We start from the raw sequence: 22,921 nt of genomic DNA on the forward strand, positions 1-22,921 counted from the left end.
ACGGTCATCGTCCTCGTCAAACCTGTCGCTTGCGACGAAGGGCTCGGCGAGTAAATTAACCCACAGACACAGCCCTCTGAGTTTTTCACAGGATCTTCTCAGTGGGTCGCGATTACAATCAGGTGGTAGATTCTGCGAAGCGCTGCTCTTGCTAGGGTTAGTGTTAGCAACGTTCGAAGTTAGAGCGCTATGAGCTCACCTACATGTTCGGTGAATTCATTCATGACCCCTTGAGGTCACTAGAATATGTAGGGAAAAAGAAAACCCACAATTGTTAATTATTTCAAACGTTACAAACAATACAATAATATAAATGAAACAATATGTTTTTAAACATGTCCGCGGTTCGTAAAACAAAACACTCTTAATTTTAGACTACTAGTTCAAACGTCACTTGCACGAGCGTAGTTTGCTTATCAACGTTCAATCGCGACTATTTTAAGAGCAATAGGCAATTATTATCGAATGAGATCCCCAGATATGGACGGACAAGCGCACCGAAAACCTGCTTCATGCGAAACAAGAGATTAAAATGCGGCGGTAGTGTTGCCATCTCGCAAAATGGACTTCCGATTTTTTTATTATTATATATTCTACAAACTTGTATTTGTACCAACAATGGCAAACGTATTCAAGCAAATCTACTAATTCCCTTAAAATATTTTATAGCTCATAATAACCAGTTTAAAAATGGCGTGAATATCAAACATTGAGACGTTCAATAAGTTTATGTGAAAAAATATACATGTTAAATGAAGCGCACACATAAATAATACCAACGATAAATATCAAATGTTCCCCATCCATAGACTTTCTCCTGTGTTTTTTTAAAGATAAGAACAAATACACCTGGACCTCGAAAATCGAAAATTTTCATCCAAAATATTACACTGACGTAAATCCCACTAAAATATGCAATGCCACTGGAAAAACAGCGTTCTAAACGATCCACCAGCTAAACGATAAAATTATATATCGACCACAAGTGAGTAGTATCCTAATAACACTTTGTAGTTCATATGGCAACACTAAACCCCGGGGGCTGGTTTACGAAATGCGTCGAGCTGTCAGTCGGTGTGCCATTACACGCATTGTATGCAAATTAACTCAATAATATAGAAGCAAGTGCCAGTTTTAGAACGATTATTATTTTGTAACGCTTTTAATCATAATACACCGCCGCTGGGTTATTAATGTGTACTCTTGATATCCCGTCAATTTGATGTGTCACTCATAATGCAACATAAAGGTGTGCTTGTAGCGGGTTCATGTGTCCTATCACTATTAAAATCGTGCTCTGTCTTTGGTGTGCCACTGCCCTATCTGTTTCGGTGTAATAAAAATCAAACTTTAAAAATATATAATTACTATCCAACTCGAAATATAGTCTTAGCGTTGTGGCCGCGTTGTTTTGATGTCCATGGGCTTCGGTAACCGCTTAACACCAGATAAACCGTAAATTCATTTATCTGTCAAGCAACAAGGTAATGCATTATAACAATACCATGACCAATGTGCAGTTTTAGAGATTATCATGACCGAAAATCACAAGAAGAAAGACAAAATATATTTAAATATTTATTTAACGTAGAGAAAAGATACAAGATTATCAACGATCTTATACAAAATAGTCAAACTAGATTAGTTCTAGACGAGATAAAGGTGAATCAAACCGACGCGACGTAGTGCCTTCGGAGTTAATAATAGAGAGCACGTGTGAGGTGAATGACCGCCGTGACACGGGCAAAAACATTCAGACCGATCTTGTAATATAGAGAAGATATTGGCAGCTAGCTCTCTTTTAAATTTACCTGTAAATAATACAATAGTGATGGGTAATCGAGATACTAATGAACGAGGCAAAACCTATAGATATACGTTCCTTGAATGCGAATTATAATGAGACGTACTTTTAAATAAATAGCCTTACTGTTTGAAGTAGAAAGGATTCGTATATCCCCTCCCAATAAAATCCGAGAATCAAATTTTATTCGATTTATTTAACTAAAATTGTCTTGTTATTGCATTATATTTAAAGTAATCTTAATTTAAATTTGTCGGGTTAGTAATTATATTCATAGTCGTTTGTATAGCTTTTTCGACGCGACATTACGACTCAGACTTCGACGATCGAACTAACCCATAGACACAGCCCACTGAGTTTATCACCGGATTAGTGGGTACCAATTCCGATCCAATAGTAGATTCAGCGAAGCACTGCTCTTGCTAGGGTTAATGTTAGCAAATTCTCTAAGGTTGAGCCCGTGAGTTCACTTACTGGTTCGGGCTTAGCGGGAATAGCCCCCTAGGCTACCCAAGAATAGGTAGGGGAACAAAACGTTTTATTGAGTCAACGTATACTAGAGTAGAGTAGTAGAGAGTAGAGCTCGCAGATTATCTATTAAAGCTATTTTATTTCAGATATGAGTTATATAGGATCTGAGTGTTTAATATTACATCAACATTAGTGAGACACATACACACACACGTAAAGTCGATCTCTAAACGTGTTGACTGTACAATGTTTTGTGGTCATTAAGACGCAGCAGTAATAGTTCCGCACGTTTCCCGATGGTAGCTTGTTTGATATAATTTTGATCCTGATTCACGCTGGGCGTCGAGTCACTAAGGAAGTCGGTTAGAAACACGTGTGCCTTGTAATAGGCTGTGAAGAGAAACAAGTGTAATCCGCCCTTGTGAGTTTTTGTTTTGTTTGATGAATAAAATTGCACAAGCGACTACAACTATGATCTAATTCCTCGCGAATTGTTTCCTTTTGCTTCCAATAGTAGTCGAAACTTATTTGATCGTAAGCTGATAACGTTACATACGAAGTAAACCACTGAGTTTCTCCCCGGATCTTCTCAGTGGGTCGCGAATCCGATCCGTTGGTAGATTCAACGAAGCACTACTCTTGCAAGAGCTGTGAATGCAAATTCTCTCAAGTTCAGCCCGTGAGCTCACTTACCCGTCAGGCCGTAGCTGAAATAGCCTCCTAGACTACCAGTGAATAGGTAAAAAAATATATATGTATATACAAACATCGGCGGATCTCGGGACAGGCAGATAGACAAGCCCCTGTCGCTAAAAGATTAAAGTATATTTAAATGCGATCAATTTCATGGTAAACATAAAGGAAGAGCCCAGTCTTCTCGAACAAAGTAATGTAATATAATTTGTTCATTGCCACAGAACTTCATTATTCATCCAAGACGCCAAGAAGCACACGTGTTGCGTGTTATGCGTATTATGTTATGCGTGTACTTCAATGTCAACAAAAAAGTAATGACCTCTACCAATATCCACCGTTTGGTCTTTTGTCCTAAACGCTCCTTAGCGTATTGTATTTATAGTTGATATATTTTTCTTTTCTATAACTACATATTGTATTTTCTGCGGTTTTCCGCGTGTCGTAAACACAATTAATACCGCTTTTAAGGTTGAATCTCGCGTTTTTAATTGTCGTAACAATATTTAGGCCGTTTGGAATACACTCCTGTTGTCGTGGTCATTGCGAACTGATTTGTTGTTCGGACTTTTTGGCGGGAACGCGAGGAAATTGCGGGTAAATGAGGAACAGAGAAAGATATGTCGATTGGTGTCTCTTAGCTGATAAGATAAAAGCTCCAGCGTCTATAAATAAATAGGCGAAGATATCTGCTTAGTGCATTTTCTCTTGTATTTGTTAGCTGATTTTCTGTATTTTTTTTTCTATCGCAACTATTGGTGAGCTTCCGTGTTGTCAACAAAAAAATATTGGAACCGATGTTTCTCTAAATAAATAGTTTCCCCAACAAAACAAAAAAGGAATATAATGCCATACATGGGTCCAACTGATAGTATTCGTAATCATATAATAGTAAAATTTAGGTATAAAATCAAATGTTGAGAAACTTCATAAAGTACTATGGTTGACTAAAAGCAAACATTACCTATATCAATAGATATTAGGTAGGGGTTTGTCTATATGTGTGCACTAAATCTATGCCCCACTAATTGAGACAGATCTTTTTTTATTGCCGTTGTAGGCAGACGAGCATATTATTATGGCCCACCTGATGGTGAGTGGTTACCGTCGCCCATGGATAAAATCGACAATACCTGTCATTGTGGACTTATCGTAAGTAGCAGTAATAGATAAGGCTGAATGATTAAGATTCTCTTGATTAGATTTTCAAAAATAAGTTTTGCGACCAGTTTACTTATTTTCTCTAACGAGTTACGTTGCTCTAATATGACTCTTAGATTGCCGATCTGTCTTACTTCGATTACATTTCTCACAGTCAGCTAGCGGTACAATATTCTAATACTTATTAAACAGAGCAAAGAGAACAATGATCCGTCATTAGAATCTCTTTACAGTATTCCGCGGATTCAACCAACGGTGAGCCCGTGAGAATAGCATTGTCATTATTATATTTTTTGTATTCGTAATAAAATTGTTTTTTTTTTTCAGGTAAGTTTTGGCTGTCCGATGTACCTGGAAATTCGTGAGTGAAATTAATTAAATATACTATTTTTTTTACTGCTTAAATGGGTGGATGAGCTCATCTGGTATGAAGTAGTTACTAGAGCCCATAGACATCTACAGCGTAAATGCTGCCACCCACCTTGAGACACGAGTTCTAAGGCCTCACAGCTTTTACAGTACAACGGCTGCCCCACCCTTCAAACCGAAACGCATTACTGTTTCACGGCAGAAATAGACAGGGTGGTGAACTTACCCGTGCCAACTCAGAGGACGTCCTACCACCAGTAAAATTGGTTATTTAGTACTAGCGTTACTATTTAGCTGTTACCCGCGACAACGGCGGCGTGGTCAAGAAGAAGTGTCAGTGTAGTTTCCCGTGAGAATGAGATGTTTTATCGGGATAAGATAGGGCATAATTATGTCACTCTCCTGATCTAATCACTATTACTTTAAAAGAAAATCAATTCGTTGCTGTGTTTTGACGTGAATGAGGGACAAACAAATATTATCAAATATAAAATATGTTATGGCTGCTTTTAAATGTAAATTAAAAAAAAAGTCACAGGCATAGTTACTCCTGTTTAACTTATTTAGAAAAAAATATTAGAATCGATCAAAGGTATATTCGATCCCCAATTGAAGCGGTTTTAAAGCAGAAATATATATGTCGGTTTGAGTTCCTCCCGATCATCACCTCTGTCCTTGTGATTAATCATTTGTAGGTTAGACTCGAAATAAGAACACAATTAAATAATTGGAGACTAGAAACGCGACGATCTCAGAGATGCGTGCGATCGCAATGATGCCTCCAAAGAGGATGCCTTCTGTCTCAAATGACTGTCTAGTCAGCCCACCGTCTTATAAGAACTCTTCAAATGTCACACGTCATCCACAGATTAACTGATACTTATCATACGTCATTGTCCATTGAACAAGTTAATAACAAGTCTACCCATAAACAATTACGATCGCAGCGCCATTTCCGATTCCACCCAGGTTATTAACCTGGCCTTTTCAATCTAATAAATCAAAGCTATTTCCACTGATGCTCCGACATATAATTGAAATGTAATATTGGTTTAGACTTTCCATATTCGAATAGCTTTTTTTAAATTTAAAAAAAAAAACAGTAATGTAGTTTTTTTTTTAAATCACGTAATGTATAGCGCACAATTCGAATGATTAACCGGAAGATAATTTCATGAATAAACACGATATGTGTGTTAACACACTGACACATCACCCACTTGCGACACTCGTGTGGAGTATAACGCTTACAAATGTGGGCTGCAACAAATATGTACTTTTACAGTTCTATCCGGTTAATAAAAGACATGATGCATTTATTTATTGCTTAGGTGTGTGAACGAGTTCACAGCTCACCTGGTGTTAAGTGCTTACTGGAGCCCATAGACATCTACAACGTAAAGGCGCCACCCACCTTGAGATATAAGTTCTAAGGTCTCAGTATAGTTACAACGGCTGCCCCACCCTTCAAACCGAAACGCATTACTGCTTTACGGCAGAAATAGGGCAGGGTGGTGGTGCCTACTCGTGCGGACTCACAAAGAGGTCCACCGGTACCACCAGGTACTAACACTGAGGTCAGCATTTCTACATAAGGAGTTGCCCCTCACATCGACCGCAAGTCAGTTTCATCTCATCTCTCACCGGGTTCGCTAACCAAATAATTGGTCTAAATATTTTAGTGTGCGAAAATTAAAGTATATTTTTTTTATAATTAATAAAGGCTTAGTGGCTTATTAAATTTCTTTTTTAAAAACCCCGAACCTCGAGGTCCGTAACAGTACGTTGTTGAATAACACACGCTTTTTTAAATCTATTGCATGTTTCTATATTTTTGGTTCTACTTTTTAATGTAGGTACATGGAATTGACTGTTCCCCAAGTATTATCCATGGAAATCTGTAAACATGGAGAACGTGATTCCAACTCGCCTTGAGATATGAGGTTGTAATTTTAATTATATTATACACATAACGACCGTGCCGTCCGTGCAACGCTTAATCCAATTACAGTTTATTCATTTCGGTAATTATTCAATGTTTATTCGAATGTGACCTTGAAAACCGTGAAGTATGCGAGACGTTAGAAATTGTCGAATTAATAAAATTGAGGTTAAATACGAAAAGCGTTCTCAATGACGTCTATGATTCACAAAAATTTCTGAATATAGTACAATTTTGGACAGTTTCCACGTAAATGTACATAATTACTAGTTAAGGCGGGTGAATTTTTTTTTTTTATCCGGTTTTAAAAAAAGGAGGAATTTTCAAGTCGTTTTTTTTTTAAACTGTTCTTTTCTAATTGGAAACAAATCACGAATGGTCATCCGGACCCACATTAGGGTTCCCCGTGTTTTGAGTACCAAAGACTGATAAACATACTTATGTATGCTTAAATATATGCATATATAGATAATAAGATCCCAGAAAAAGAGCAAACAAACTTGTTCATCACACAAATGTTTGCCCGACCTGGGAATCGAACCCACGACCCTCGGCGCAAAAGTCAGGGCCGCTAACTACTGGACAACCGAATCAGTATTTATGCAACTTTTGTTACCTTAGGTATCCTTTGGATCAGTAACTATTTTCTAAGTGATTCTTTTTTTAATTAAAAACTGTTGCTCCTCATATAGTCTAATTTTTTCTAAATCAAGATTTGAGTAGTAATTTATGATAAATTATTTAGTGATCCTTAATAATTAATAAAATATATTTAATTGACTCCGACTACATTGCCAGTGTTCTCATTTTATTCTGTCAAAGACGGTTTTCTTTTCTCTTAAGCTGTTGTATTATGTATTATATACCTATATGTCGGCGCAACGTCACTATCTAGTTAAGTAAAAATAGTTAAAACTAACTGTTTCCTTAATCTTACGCATGTCAACAACTGCTTAAGACGGCATTCAAGAGAATTCATGACTAAGCATCCCCCCCTTTCTTCTATAAGTACGAGTGACTATTGTCGCACAAAACGCTCTAGAGAGTCCACTGAGTTTCTCGTCGGATTTTCTCAGTGGGTAGCGTTTCTGATCCGATAATAAATTCTACGAAGCACTGCTCTTGCTAGGGCTAATGTTAGCAACACTTCCAGTTTGAGCCCCGTGAGCTCACCTACTAGTTCGGTGAATCTAGAATAACCCCTCATGGTTACTAGAATAGGCAGAAAAAAAAACGGACAAAATTCGCACAAAAAACGCATTCAGACTCGAGCAGCCGACCGAAGCGGAGCTCTCTGTTGTCATCACTGTACACTTGAAATGCAATAAATGGAATTCATTGGAAAACTGAGTCTTAGTTACTGTCACTATGGAAGGCAATGATAATGGTGAAGAGAATGGCGTCAGCAACGCAGACGTCATCATTTTAAAAACCCCATAGAACCAGCCGCACTCCGTCATATAAATTACAAAGCTACGTAGATTCTCGAACGTGTTTTCACGTATTCCTGCCATAAAGTGCAATCATAGGGTTGTTGCGTCGCTATAACGCGTCGGTGTATCCGGTCGAAAGCTGCGCCCTACGTTCCATTGTTCAGCCCACCTTGACGCCAGTGCCGCAAATCACGATGACAGTTATATGCACCCAACGTTTGTCTTTAGCTCCATTGTTATTTCCATACCTAATTATTTTAGACGTACATACAAGCAAGTAAAACAATTTAACGTTCTACAAAAAAAAAAAACTGATGTACTATTGTAATTTAAGTAAGTTCGTATATTTAAAAGTAGAGAGAAAAAAAACATTACGTACAAATAAAATATATTACGAATGCACAAGTCAAGTGATTGTTTTATAAGATTTTATTGTATACTAGCTGACCCGGCAGACTTCGTAGTGCCACAATCGATAAATAAAAGACCTAAGCTTTTGTATAAAATTAGACTTAAAACAAACAAAAGGAATCCGTCCTATGGGGGATTTTTATTTAATTCCGAGTATTTTCATATTTATCTACCTTTTAAACCTTCTCTGGACTTCCACAAATAATTCAAGACCAAAATTAGCCAAATCGGTCCAGCCGTTCTCGAGTTTTAACGAGACTAACGAACAGCAATTCGTTTTTATATATATAGATATTTTTAGGCACATTAACGTATATACCTACTGTTTGTATTTTGTATTGTGTTGTACTTCCACGGAAGTACAAATTAAAACTCTATTTAATACTTAGAACACTCACAGAATACTTTACAATTCGTAATTCGCTTCAGGTGATGCGCTTGCTGTTTCGCTTCGAGTAGATCCGATTACTAACCCCCTACGTATCATCTGTACAACGCTTTTATAATCGATACGACATCTCTACAATTATCGAGAACGTTCTCGAAAAGACCGGTCGTTTCAATACGTGTTTCCGCTATTTGATAATAGATGGCGTTACGCTTCTCGAGCGTTCTCGACATTACTAGTTATTTTGATATTCGTTTCTGCTATTCGACGACAGATGGTGTTATTCTTATCGGCATAACAATACAAACTTAGTAATAATAATAAGAAAAAAACATTCCCGGTATCGAATATGGCTTATACTATACGACGTTTCACCTTAAGCCAGGAATATTTCTATGGCTATTTCAAAACAAGAATTCTAGAACTCTAATTATTTTATTAAATACGTGTCTGCTCCTTTCCTTTCCATTTTTGGTTTAGGCGTGTCACAGGAAACACAGACTGCCTTAGCCAGACCTGTCCATATGTGTAACTTGGCTAATAAACTAGTACATTTCATATCGTAATTATCCAGTTTCGGTAATTTAAGTTAATTATAGATAATGTGTTATACTTTGTAACGTTTAATAAGCGCGATTAGAACGTAGTTTCTACGTACATTAAAACATAATATTATTATGTACATACGTGGAACTTAATGAAGAGTAATTTAAAATATGTAGTTCAAATCATTGAATTCGTTCATTTTTGATTGACTGCGGAGAAGAGGCGGAAGGTTGCTAATTCGATATATTACGCGATATAATAATCTATATAATAATATGTTAAAGTATATATTATCTGTCTGTTATATATATTAGATGTTACAAATAAAAACACTATATATTTTCTCAAGCAATTCTCCAAAACTATGATTCAACTCGTTACCATTTTTATGCTATTGCATAGATTTTTTCGCGGGCCTTGAGCGCGGCTTGAGAGCGTAATCATGAAATTCCGTAACGAAAAAAACCTTACACGCCTCCCTCCGCCTACCATGTAGCTCGCGTTTAACACATTCACACACACGTTGCGCTTGTGTAGTGTTTGTGAATATGCGCGTGGCGTGACGTCACACTGCATGCGCATCATGAAAAGTCTGCCCATCTCTCTCTCGCGCGGTCTAGCTTATGAGTGTGAAGGGGACAGTTAAGGTTTTGCTTTTATTAATGTTTAATATAGCGTGGTCTTGTTTTATTATTGTTTTAATATTAAATTACCATTGTCTAATTATAATTGCATAAGTTGATAAAAAAATGCTTTGTCGCGGCAGTTCCCGAGCGCCACACGTTTTTTTTACTGTCCTATATTCTCTTAGTACTTTCTTTAGATTTCACGTCCACCCATCATAACAAGAACTAAAAAGTAAAAAGATATACTTACATGCATGCCTATCTAACTGTGTGCAGCGCTCTTACTAAACATATTTCTATAACAGATTGACATGTGTTGTGAACTTCGTTTCTCCATCGACGCAATAAATAAAAAGGCTAACATAAGCTATAATTGAACTGATTTCTCTTGTTAAGTAAACAGCAACTTTGTATCACCATTGAAGTCCGGTTATAGAATTCAGAGGGTGTTGTCTGCAAAAAACAAACAAACAAACAAGAATCGTAACTAAACTTGTAGATAAGGCACGTGCGAGCCCTTTCTAAAACTTTTTACAAGAAATCTACTTCTATTACGAAACTATAGTACCGTTTTATAAGTAACTAGCTTTTGCCCGCGACTCGGTCCGCGTGGAATAGTTCACAAATAATGCTTTATTTTAGAAAAAAGTTGGTTAGCATAAAAAACGTTATAGTGAGCCAACTTTAACATATAGACATATGCATATGCATAGTCTCTTATGTGGTAAAAGCATAATAAATATACTATGTCGAAAATGCCACTATTCACTGTCCACATTTGAACGGGGATTAACAAAAAACTATTGGCATAGAATCAGTCGCAATTTTACACCAATAAAACTCATCATGCGAGTCATCAAAATATGTAATAGTCATGTGTCCTTACTATTAACTTGGCTGACTGGAAATACAATAAAAGTCCTCTGTGAGATAAAAAATATATATTACTTTTTGAACAACGCCTGAGAACAATTTCGACTTTCCCCGCGCTACCCAATTTCTATATTTGGTTTGATAATTGATGATTGCAATCGCATTGCTCAATGCACATGTTTCTCTAAAAGAAATAAAAATACGACAGACTTTATTAAGGAAAGATAGAGTGTTTTTTAGAAAAGATGAAACGATCACTTTAAACAATATTTTCAAAAAGTACTCTTTATTCTTTTGTAATAAAGTTTAAAATTAAATAGCATAGCATGGTCTTCACACATACTCAATAAAGAGATTTAAACCAGGATCCTGAGCACTTATCTTAAGCTATTAGCTACTAGCTGACCCGGTAGACTTCGTAGTACCTCAATCGATAAATAAAATACTTAAACTTTTGTATAAAATAAATTTAAAACAAACAAAAGAAATCCGTCTGACGGGGGACACATCAAAGGAAAACAAAATTGTTATTTTTATTTAATTCCGAGCATTTTGATATTTATCTACCTTCTAAACCTTTTGTGGACTTCCACAAATAATTCAAGACCAAAATTAGCGAAATCGGTCCAGCCGTTCTCGAGTTTTAGCGAGAGTAACGAACAGCAATTCATTTTTATATATACTAGAGGTCCCGCAGTAGTCAAAATTCGACTATAATTAATTGGAATTGTAAGTTTGTACACTATTATGATTGTATTTTATACTTCTATAATCACAAATTCCGCCAAGACTATACTATAAAAAATATTAACAAAGACAAACAATATTTAATCTATTCTCATTTTGACAACAGACGTCAAGAACAAAAGATTGACAATAAATAGTATGCATGCGTGTGTGCGTCAAGTACATGGTATGTAGTGTGTGTAATGTTTTCTTTATTGATTTAATGTATATTTTATGCATTATTTTAAAAAAATATTACCATTGTGCACTCCTTCTCTATATTCTCTATAAGTGTGGAAAATTTCATACTCCTTCATCCGCGCAATTTTCGTAAAAAGGAATACAAAGATTTTGCTTCACGTATTAATATATAGATATAGATTACTTAATACCTCTTCATCATACGAACGCTTAAAACTTACCAAAACGTTACAAGTCGCTATAAAATTAAATTGATAAACGCCTTTTTATAAATCTTTCATGAAAAATTATGAGAGTTTTGTTAGCAAGAATGCAGCGTCGTCAAAAAAAAAAAAAATCTAACGCGAATCATACCGGAACGTTTTCGAAACACGACGTACACACTCGTGCGACTACTTCAAAACAATCAGAGCTAACGGACCGAGACAATATTTCACTTACTTAAAACAATTTCTAACATTCCTAATGTGAATATTTGTTGTACTAGACGGGGCTTTGCATTCAGTTTTAAATTCAACTGACTATTGAAAGGGATAGTGTAACTGCGCTGAAGAACTTTGTACGTTTTTATTGGGGGCAGGATGTCTTGAGAGTCCACACGGTACCACTGCCCTGCCTGTTTCTGCCGTGAAGCAGTAATACGTTTTGAAGGGCGGTCGTAGTTAAAAGTGAGACCTTATAACTCATGTCTCAAGGTGGGTGGCGGCGTTTACGTTGTAGATGTCTATGGACTCCGGTAACCACTTAACATCAGGTGGGCCGTGAGATCGTCCACCCATCTAAGCAATAAAAAAACATATGTAACCAATATAGTAGCGAATGATGATGTGATTTTCAAGTCACGATAAATATTGTAACTCGTAATTTCAACGGAACTTATATTTTTTCCTTTAATTTTTCACATTTGAAAATAATAGGTCTCATGGTCTTACTTTTTCGGAAAATCAAGAACGAGACTGCAAAAGCAAGTCTAATTTTACTCATTCCTAATCACGAAATGAAAGTAAGATTTTAGATTACCTAGATTTACACGAAACTCTTTAATTTTTAATTTATACAATTAATACAGAACAAGGTATAACCTGAATGAAATTTCTAAAATTATTCTCTTTTTGATGAAGGTAATTGAAAAATAGTTACAATTAAAAAAAAAACAATACAAAAAAAAAGAAATTCGCAATGATACTGGCATGTTTCAAGCTTTGACAGAGAAAATGGGATCTATTTTCGGTCATAGTTAGCTTTTATTTAATAAATTATTTATTTAATAAATACAGTTTAAAATGCCAGCTTAGTCAGATGTAAACAAAAAAAAAGGGTGCGTGTACTTATGTACGCGCGTAAGAAGTTATACTTTATTTTTAATAAATTTATTTCTTTTTTTTATTTAAATTTTAATCAATTTGAAAAAAAAATCGATTACACAACATCCTCAAACATGCATATTGGACATCCCTTTTCTTGACATCGTATAAATTCGGTAATTCTCGGTACGGTTCAGAAAGTTCACCTGCGGCTATATTCAGAATCGCCAAGCTACGTCGGTCGTATTGTAATGAGCGATTTAGTGGGCAACTTCATTCTGTTAATTTTGTGTCACGGTGCGCGCGCATCGTAAAATTTCACTCTCATCAATTTTTCATAACGCGCCTAAAGAAGTATAACTTCAAAATGTACTTAATTTTTTTGTATCCAATCAACCTAACCATATTATTCTTAGTTTTTCTAATCTTTCTTTAATGTTCTGTTGTTACAGATAATTAAACTTGCACTTGTAAAATTGAAACTGCATTTGAAACAACGAAATTACGAAATAGCATCTCAACAAACCTGACTTTCTCCGCTTTAAGTTCATTAACATCGACATTTCCACATAATTCTAGACAATTACAAGAATTCCGACCAACAAGGCGATGCACAAAGCCGGTGATTACGTCATTTTGTTGTCCGTCACCGGGGGACAGATATACGGGAGAGTTTAATCCTTCACAACAGAGGATTATTACTGCCTATTACGGCTGAAAATTGTATAATAGGTAATGACATACATTTCTTAAAGTATGTGTTATATTTTAAAGAGTTTTTGCTGATATTGCGAGCACGCACTGAACGTTATAATCACGCTGCTAATTGGTACAGCGAGCGAGTCGGTTTTGCCATTTTTGAAAATGCCGCATTTCTTGTTGAAATTCAGTTGAGATTTCGATCGTATTTCTGCGCGGATCGTGTTCACGTTTAGACGTCCATGAGCTCCGGCAACCGTTTGAAAGCCAGTTAGAAGAGCTCTCCTTCGCACATCGGTGCGAGATACAACTGAGACTTTAAGTTTCTGTGTGCTTATTGCGAGTTTTTTAACGTTTTCGATAGCGTAAAAGTTAACCTAATTTTGTATGCAGTTGGAACAGCGCCCCTAGCGGCAAACGTAGGCAAACGATCCCATTTCATACTAATATGAGCTAACTTTTACGCTGTCGAGAACGTTAAGAAACTCGCACTAAGGACATTAATCTTGAGATATACACGTAGGTATACGAATTGAGCGTGCCAAGGACATGATCTTTTGTTCCATGCATGACCGCGGCAACCGTAGCTTTAATAGGATAATAGCTATATTTTTGTTTCTGACAAGGGCGCGGTTTACGACCATACTGACATCACTCCGGCCAAATACGTCGGGATTAATTTAGACGCGGACGGGCGATCTATTGTTTTGGAGGCGCTTATTGTGATATACTTCATATGGTCCACGTTAATGTTTCGTGAATTTGTTTGCTTTAGTATTGAAACAACCGGCGTAGGGTCAATTTGATGTAGGGCTTAATTCATATACAGTTTCTGTTGGAAGGGTGGAATAGGTATACGATACAACCGAAACTTAATATCGGCACTTGGACCTTATGTCTCAGAGTATAAGGCAGCATTAACATTTGTGATATCTCCTAGTTCCAGTAATCACTTAACACCAGGTACCCACCTGGTGTTGAGTTTAACAGTTCTATTCCATGTAAATTATGCTTTATAACTCACAAGCACTACGTTTATACCGCGGGAGTATTATTCCCACACACTATTTGATGCAGGTAGGCAGCGGCTTAGCTCTGCCCCTGGCGTTGCCGAAGACCGTGTAACTACTCACCATCAGGTGGGTCGTATGCTCGTCTGACCACAGGGCAATAAATAAATAAAAACATTGTGACCATACGATCCAAATCGATGAGCTATTTCATTGAACATTTTGAATTATACTAGAGGTCCCGCAGTAGTCGAAGTTCGACTATAATTAATTGGAATTGTAAGTTTGTACACTATTATGATTGTATTTTATACTTCTATAATCACAAATTACGCCAAGACTACACTATAAAAAATATTAACAAAGACAAACCATATTCTATTCTTAATTTGACAACAGACGTCAAGAACAAAAGTTTCACAGTAAATAGTATGCATGCGTGTGTGCGTCAAATACATGGTATGCAGTGTGTGTAATGTTTTCTTTATTGATTTAATGTATCTTTTATGAATTCTTTGAAAAAAATATTAGCATTGTGCACTATTTCTCTATATTCTCTATAAGTGTGTAAAACGTCATACTCCTCAGTCCGCGCAATTTTCGTAAAAAGGGATACAAAAATTTTGCTTCACGTATTAATTATAGATTCGGTACTATTTCATTTATACGAACGTACATAGGGTGCTATTTTTATTGATAATTCATTTAAAACCAGTAGTAGATAGTTGGAAACTCAGAAAAGACATAAAAAATATGCAAAATAACAAGTTTGACAAGGCAGAAGAAGAGCATGCATTTAATGGCGAGGAGTTCTTATTTATATTTGATCTAGCTTCGGCGACAGGTGCTTAGTCTTGTCTCTGCTGTGGTTTGTTTTGGGTTCAAGAATTCCTAAAAAGAAAATCGATTTATAAAAATTCGATTACTTGTATCGATGCACTTCACTGATTAGATTTGTATCGATAAACTTATCGCTAAAGTAATTCGAACTGTTTTGTTGTGCTAAATAAATAAAAAAATAGAATTAATTGTGTGTCAGAACTGTGAAGCTTCAAGCTTTAAATTAGAAACGGCACTTATATGGGAACCTAAACTAAAAATACAACAGGTTTTAGAACATCTTAAGCGCATCGTTCGTACGTAGGCTGGAAACCAGTTATCGTTTTAGGCTAGCAGTTTCGATGCTGAAGTGTCGTGTGAACAATGTGAATCATTCGTAACGTGTTGTTTTTTTTTTCAAACAGTTACTGTGATACTTTTAGTGAGTATTCTTTGAATTTCTATCAGATCTGGGCTCGTGGACTTAAGCTCAGTATTGTATTCCAATACTATGATTTTTATTTTATTGATACAGCAAATTTCAAGTCACTTTGTTAATTCCAAATACTTAACGCGTCGGAATTATTAGAGTATCGGTAGGCAGCGGCTTGGCTCTGCCCCTGGCATTGCTGAAGTCCATGGGCGACGGTAACCACTCACCATCAGGTGGGCCGTATGATCGTCTGCCAACATGAGCAATAAAAAAAAAAGTTGACTTATTACTTAAATGATTTTGAAGTCCATTTCTGGAGTTCTTTTGGCGGAGGAATGGTTGATTTGAGCCCTTAACACCAGGTGGGCCGTGAGCTCGGTCACCCATATTAGCAAGAAATAAATAAAAAAATCCAAATATAACAATGTACATTTTGTAATGGCATTTACCCTTTATGTTAAGTTGTTAATTGAATTAGCATTATCGAAGTATTATTTAGCAATATTTTAAATATCAACACATCTTCAATTTAATGGTCTGAAATGTCAAACCACCGTAGTTATTCTATAACTAGTTACGCCCGCGGCTTTCCCTTTAAATACTGTAATTTTATATTGAAACATAAAAGCGATAAGACGATTCAGAAAGCTAAGTCAGAAAATGTTAAGTACACATATGTCCATACACACATACACTCTCTTTTATATAATATATAAATAGATTTCTAATCAATTCGACTTATGATTTATTACGGGTTAAGGACCTTCCAAGATAAAGACGACCCACCTGTTATTACTGGTTACTGAACTCATGGACGCTGATACTGGTTCCCACCACCAGCTCCGTCTAAAAAGATGGTTACTGACTGACCTTTTCTTTTTTGGGAATTGTACTTTTCTTAATAAACTAGTAGTGAACTTAATATAACAAATCGAAAGTTTAGGCGTCGGTTTACATTGTGATTACAATCGGATATGCCCTAGGGCTACACTTTAGTAACATCTATTTGATTTAAAACGCGCGTGGGATGAGCGGTATGAAAATTATAATTATGTATTCGATTGATAATGATTTCATGATCAATCACTTGATTATTTTCTTTCAACATGGTAGACGACTCAAGAATGCTATTGAAAAAACAACCCGGGGCTTTATTACCGTTGGGCGTACCGTACCACCAACCCACTTGATAGTAACTCGTTAGCGTCGCTCATTAACATTGATAATGTCATGGGCGCAGCTAGATCACTGCCTAGTATAAAGAATAGTGTTAGACGTAGTTAAATATTTTTTTAAGATTTTCTCGATCACAGAGGACTTATGAGTCAATTGATTGAAAGTCAGTCGTCATTGATCATGAAAATAAGATGTCGAATCGTTTGAAACAATAAACACGAGACTAAATTGTAATAGTATTTTAATAATACTAGTTAATGACCGACTTTTTTATTTTTTTGATAAATTGTGTTTTGTAGAAATGATATTTAAATACGAATTACATATTGATAAAATAATGAAATATGAATCATATTTTTCGATCTTACCGATAGAATAATAAACAAATATGAACTCGTTATTCAAAGAAAAAATCAAAATTATCGATAAAGTTGGTTATTGAAAACACGAATAAAATAACATTTTCTGAAAATAAATCGTAGCTAGATCGATTTACCGCCTCCGAAATCCCCTGTATACTAAATATTATGAAAGTCGTTGGAGCCGTTTCCGAGATTCAGATTATATTATTAGAGGCGACTTCCTCTTAAGTCAAAGTCGATGGGCGGAGCCATTGATGACGAGCACTCACGTGGACTCGTGACGTCATCTGGAGGGGCAACCGACCGACCAGCGGGGACATCACGCCACCTCGGATCACTTTTGCTAGCAGCACGCGCAGCGTTCACTTGTCTTAGATTTAATATTCTGTGTCGATCGTTCCTACCCACTTTTGTATTTTTTTTATTTATTTAAATTATTAAGCCGTTGCTAAAATCAGAAGTGGGATAGGGCTTGTGCCCTATCCGCTTTTGGGTTATCCTGGCGTACAGTTTGTTTTTAAAATTTGCATTAAATTAACAACGTAATGACCGATATACGTGTAACTGGAAGCAGGGTAGGAGGACGCTCGCATTCGCCGAATGCTCGAGACCAATTAGGAATAATATTGGCGCGTTTAATTGCTTAAAACTCAAATGTGAACGTTGCGCGTGAGTCGAGCCCGCTAGGGTCGCAGATAGAAGACGCACGTCCCTCGACCGCGGACGGTGGTGGCGCCGGACCCGTGGTGGCGTTGGGAATCACATCACCGCCACCGTCAGAGTCCCGCGCGTACGACGCTACAGACAGGATCATCGGAGCATTAAGTGCACTGTCCAAAGTAAGGTCGAAACATTTTTATATTTCTAATTTTGATCCCAGCGTTAATGATATCGATTCTTGGTGCGAAGTAGATTTTTTGTCGGATACCCTCTTATCAAATGTAATAAATCACTAAGTAACTAGCTCAACGACTTTATCACAACCGACCTTACGGTCTATTTTTATTGACGCGATAGAACATGCTCGAGACTGAATGCTCAGTTTCGATGGGTGAAAATAACATTCGAAGGGTTCAAAATGTTACTAGTCGGCAACACACTCCATCAATACGTCAATTAGACAACAGTCCGACTGTCCAAGTCGGTGATCATGTAAACGGGACGCCGTCTTGTTCCATCGCCGTGTCGATTGTACCCGCGTTTGAGAATAGATGTAAAATAGTTCCACCATGCGTTGTGACAATAAAGAGGCAACTACCACATCAGCACGGATGTTAACCGAATCCATTAGATTCGTAAATTCAGATCGAACTCATGGTTACCTTATTTCTAAGTTTTACCCTGCCGTGCAATACATAGACACATTGCGTAAGGAAGTAGAACGGGCTAGATCTTTAACTGGGAAGGCACCGAGTATTTGTCACGAGTTTTGGGCTGTCTTAAGAGTGATGAGCATACTTGGTTACACGTGTGATTGTCTAGTGACCGGACGTGGGGTAACTTTGTAAAAGACTTTAAGCCGTTGGGTCCGCAAAAGTTAGACTATGCCAATATTCTTTATAATGCTATGCAATTAGCATCAGATTGCTTTGCATCATACGTCGAGTGGGCCAGGAGATCGTTGCTCTGTCTTAAGATGGTCAGAGGTCTGACTGACAAACTCGGAACTTTAATAATGATACGGGGCATAATGGGCCCTCTGGTTGACTCGCGAACGCTAGTCCACAGATTCACGATTTGATTTAATTTTTGGTGGAGGTCAGGTAAGGCCGAGTCCTCGTAGGGTTCAGGCACTAGTTGAGTCACCAGTGACGCGTAATGTCAAACATTCTTGGGGTTGACTGCATGCTTCCAGAGATTTACGTGGTAACATAGTTCACGTAGATGTTGTAACGTGGTAACATAGTTCACGCAGAGATTTACGTGGTAACAAAGTTCACGTAAAGGTGTGACTTGGTAACGCAGTTCACGTTACGAGTGTATTGGCTTGACATGTTAACTTGGCCATGTCAACCAGACTTTACTCTCACAGTATATTATACACCCGATATGGTAACAGTGCCATGTCGTCAGTACATCTAACGTAACTCAACAAGAGCCTACTATACATGAACACACTGAAATGTGATGTAAAATGCTCACAAAAACTACTAACTTTTACTAATGGTTCATGGTACAAAAATCATGATGGTAATGCAAACAATCTATTTCTATGACGATATCATAGAACACCCCGATAGAAATGCTGTGCACACAGTGAGTCCTGCATCGTCACAGATTGAAGACGGTCATGACATCGAGGTGAACGTGGACGTCCACCAGTCAGGAGGGGCCGTATTAGAGGCGACTTCCTCTTAAGTCAAAGTCGATGGGCGGAGCCATTGATGACGAGCACTCACGTGGACTCGTGACGTCATCTGGAGGGGCAACCGACCGACCAGCGGGGACATCACGCCACCTCGGATCACTTTTGCTAGCAGCACGCGCAGCGTTCACTTGTCTTAGATTTAATATTCTGTGTCGATCGTTCCTACCCACTTTTGTATTTTTTTTATTTATTTAAATTATTAAGCCGTTGCTAAAAATATATATACAAGAATTGCTCGTTTAAAGATATTAGATAAGATAAAGTGCTTTGCTTAAGTATTCGAGAGGAATATGTCTTAGCGCTGGCGGCAACCGAAGCGGGGAGGTAATGTTAGTTAGTACGGGAGAAAAATACTTCTGGAAACGCCATACTCGCCTTGTCTTCGGAACGGCGACGTGTGGAGTGGTCATAGCTTCCTTCCTGCTTTTTATCCCTACCTATTCGCTGGTAGCATAAGCAGTAGTTTCAGCTACGCGCGAGTGGGTAGGTGAGCTCACGGGCTCACTGGCATCACTAGCATAACAAGAGCAGTCATCATCATCATCAGCTTGCGGCAGTCCACTGTTGGACATAGGCCTCCCCCAAAGCTCGCCACTGAACCCGATCTTCGGTTCTACGCATCCAGTTACTGCCAGCTGCCTTGCGCAGGTCGTCGCTCCATCTAGCAGACAAGAGCAGTGCTTCCCAGAATCAACTACCGGATCGGAATCGCAAACCAATGAAAAGATCCGGCGATAAACTCACTGGACTGTGTCTATAGGTTCTTTCCTTCGAATCATAGAGGAGGATATAGAAAGATTGCAACGCCGTCAGCTCCAACTTGTCTGAGTTTCTTTCTTTTTTTATTGCTTAGATGGGTGGATGAGCTCACAGGCCAACTGGTGTTAAGTGGTTACTAGAGCCCATATACATCTACAACGTAAATGCCCCACCCACCTTGAGATCTAAGTTCTAAGGTCTCAAGTATAGTTACAACGGCTGCCCCACCCTTCAAATCGAAACGCATTACTGCTTCACGGCAGAAATAAGCAGGGCGGTGGTACCTACCCGTGCGGACTCACAAGAGGTCCTACCACCATCTACGAGTGATTGGAATGCATAGTAATAATCAAATCTTATGTAACTCCGTAACATTCGATCAATGCAGAGAAACTCGTTCAATAATAATTCGAAAGCGTTCTTCGCGATTCATAATGCCGATCCTAAAATGGTCCTAATAAAACGTGGTGCGCCGCTACGGGCCATGAAAGCGGTGCTCTTTCCCACATGCATTGTTACAAATGTGCTATGAATTATGTTACTCAATTGAAACAATGGTCGAGGTTTATGTTACTGCTCTCTATTTGGGAAGACGTTTTTATGTATTGTAACCGCGAAAAACATATATTCGCTTAGATAACGATAATCAGTTCAAAGCTTTTTTTATTGCGTAAATAAGTGAACTGGCTTATTTGGCGTTAAGTGGTTATTTTATTTATTTAATATATTTTGTACACACAGCTGTTAACACGACAATAAGGATACAGAGTACAGGGGAACTACTTATTTAATTGGTTATTGTAGATCTTAGATATAGCTATACGAATAAAGTACTTTCTTCGGTTTTCGCGAGTCGTCGATTGTAAAACTGTAATTGTATGCGAACTTCGGAAATAGTATAGTGACAATAAAAAATCAATATTAATCCGTAAACTTAGTTTTAATTATCGTAAAAAGTCTTTAAAAAATTCGCCTAATTAATCATTTCTAATACCTGTAGAAGATTCACGGTTCTACTATTTTCCGTATAGTTCAAGTTTTTCTAATGCACTAAATGTGTTTATCGATAGCCTATAATATAAATGGTGGGATAGTCACAAAGACCCAACGCCTTACCCGATGTTACAATTTTTGCTTTTTTTTATGCGTATAAAGTGCTCAACGTCGAAATACTGACTATTGCGCAATTTGATTATAGGTATTAGGTATCGACTTGTATGTACTTGTCTTAGCGCGCGTATTTATAACTTTTTAATAAGATAATAAACAACCTTTATTATATTTAAATACCAATTTAAAATTATTTTGCTGCAAATTTAGCATTGAGCTTAGTATTTTTTTAAATTTTTAAAAGTCCTTTAGCAACTTCTGCAAAATATGTGAAAAAAAGCTCAGCACTAGAATGGTTAATGTTCACTTTTGTTTTAACCTTTTTCGATTTGATTTCGTATGCGCCTGTGATTATTGCTAATAAATTCATCACACGCTAACCTATTGCTTAAAGACGACGCATAGATTTTAGCGTGCTGTGAATCTGCTTGTACGTAAATAACATTCAATATTGCAAATCAAGGTCCAAATTGTATTTGTCAAGTTTTAGTTGCACCTCACTGTTTTTTGATAGATATAATGCTCTTCTCGTCACCACTAACGAAAGAATGTGATTGACGCTTGTCACTTTGAGATAAGAAGTATTTAATGCATTCTAATTATGTGTCTCGCCCTTACTGTTCTGAACTAAAGATGCGTTCCAGTTTACGCATCTTTAGTAATCTCTTACCCATGAGCACCATTACTGTTCTGAACTAAAGATGCGTTCCAGTTTACGCATCTTTAGTAATCTCTTACCCATGAGCACCATTACTGTTCTGAACTAAAGATGCGTTCCAGTTTACGCATCTTTAGTAATCTCTTACCCATGAGCACCATTACTGTTCTGAACTAAAGATGCGTTCCAGTTTACGCATCTTTAGTTCAGAACAGTAATGGTGCTCATGGGTAAGAGATTGGTTTCTACCTGTACATTTGTAAAATGCCTCATCAGTATCAAAGTCAGTGAGCATATTGTGTTATTACAGACTTATGGTAATAATACATTTACCAGAAACTGAAATAAGAATGATGTTACCAAGCTTCAGTAAAGCTAAAATCTCGGATGCGTGGTGAAACTGCATACCTACTTTAACTAGGAAGGAATGCTTGACGGTAGACATACACATGTATAAAGACGTTAGGCTGGTATATTCCCGGGCGGACCTATAATGGCAAAAAATATAAATATATAAATTTGGCTAAAAAAATATAAATATATAAATTTGGCTAATTTTGGTCTTGAATTACTTGTGGC

At 37.1% G+C, this 22,921-nt stretch overlaps 1 protein-coding gene and 1 long non-coding RNA gene across 8 annotated transcripts in view; one reads left to right on the top strand and one right to left on the bottom strand.

Annotated features, from left to right (window-relative positions):
* The window catches only part of LOC101741040 (axoneme-associated protein mst101(2)), a 187,960-nt gene that overhangs the window by 69,323 nt on the left and 95,716 nt on the right, over window positions 1–22,921 (top strand). Inside the window, exon 2 of one of the 5 annotated variants that reach the window (XM_038019226.2) lies at window positions 4,457–4,490. The exons of the other annotated variants lie outside the window; for them this stretch is intronic. The gene's annotated coding sequence lies outside the window, so the exon portion shown is untranslated. The remainder of the gene's footprint in view (window positions 1–4,456; window positions 4,491–22,921) is intronic. 5 annotated transcript variants of the gene reach the window in all.
* The window catches only part of LOC134201068 (uncharacterized), a 37,643-nt gene continuing 30,056 nt past the window's right edge, over window positions 15,335–22,921 (bottom strand). For 2 of the 3 annotated variants that reach the window (XR_009976233.1, XR_009976231.1), the window contains exons 5-6: window positions 16,696–16,755; window positions 15,335–15,548 (exon numbers count right to left, since the gene is read on the bottom strand). This is a non-coding gene — a long non-coding RNA (uncharacterized LOC134201068). The remainder of the gene's footprint in view (window positions 15,549–16,695; window positions 16,756–22,921) is intronic. The other variant, XR_009976232.1, reaches the window with a different exon arrangement.

This window comes from Bombyx mori, chromosome 23 (genome assembly GCF_030269925.1).
Source record: "Bombyx mori chromosome 23, ASM3026992v2".
NCBI lineage: Eukaryota > Metazoa > Arthropoda > Insecta > Lepidoptera > Bombycidae > Bombyx > Bombyx mori.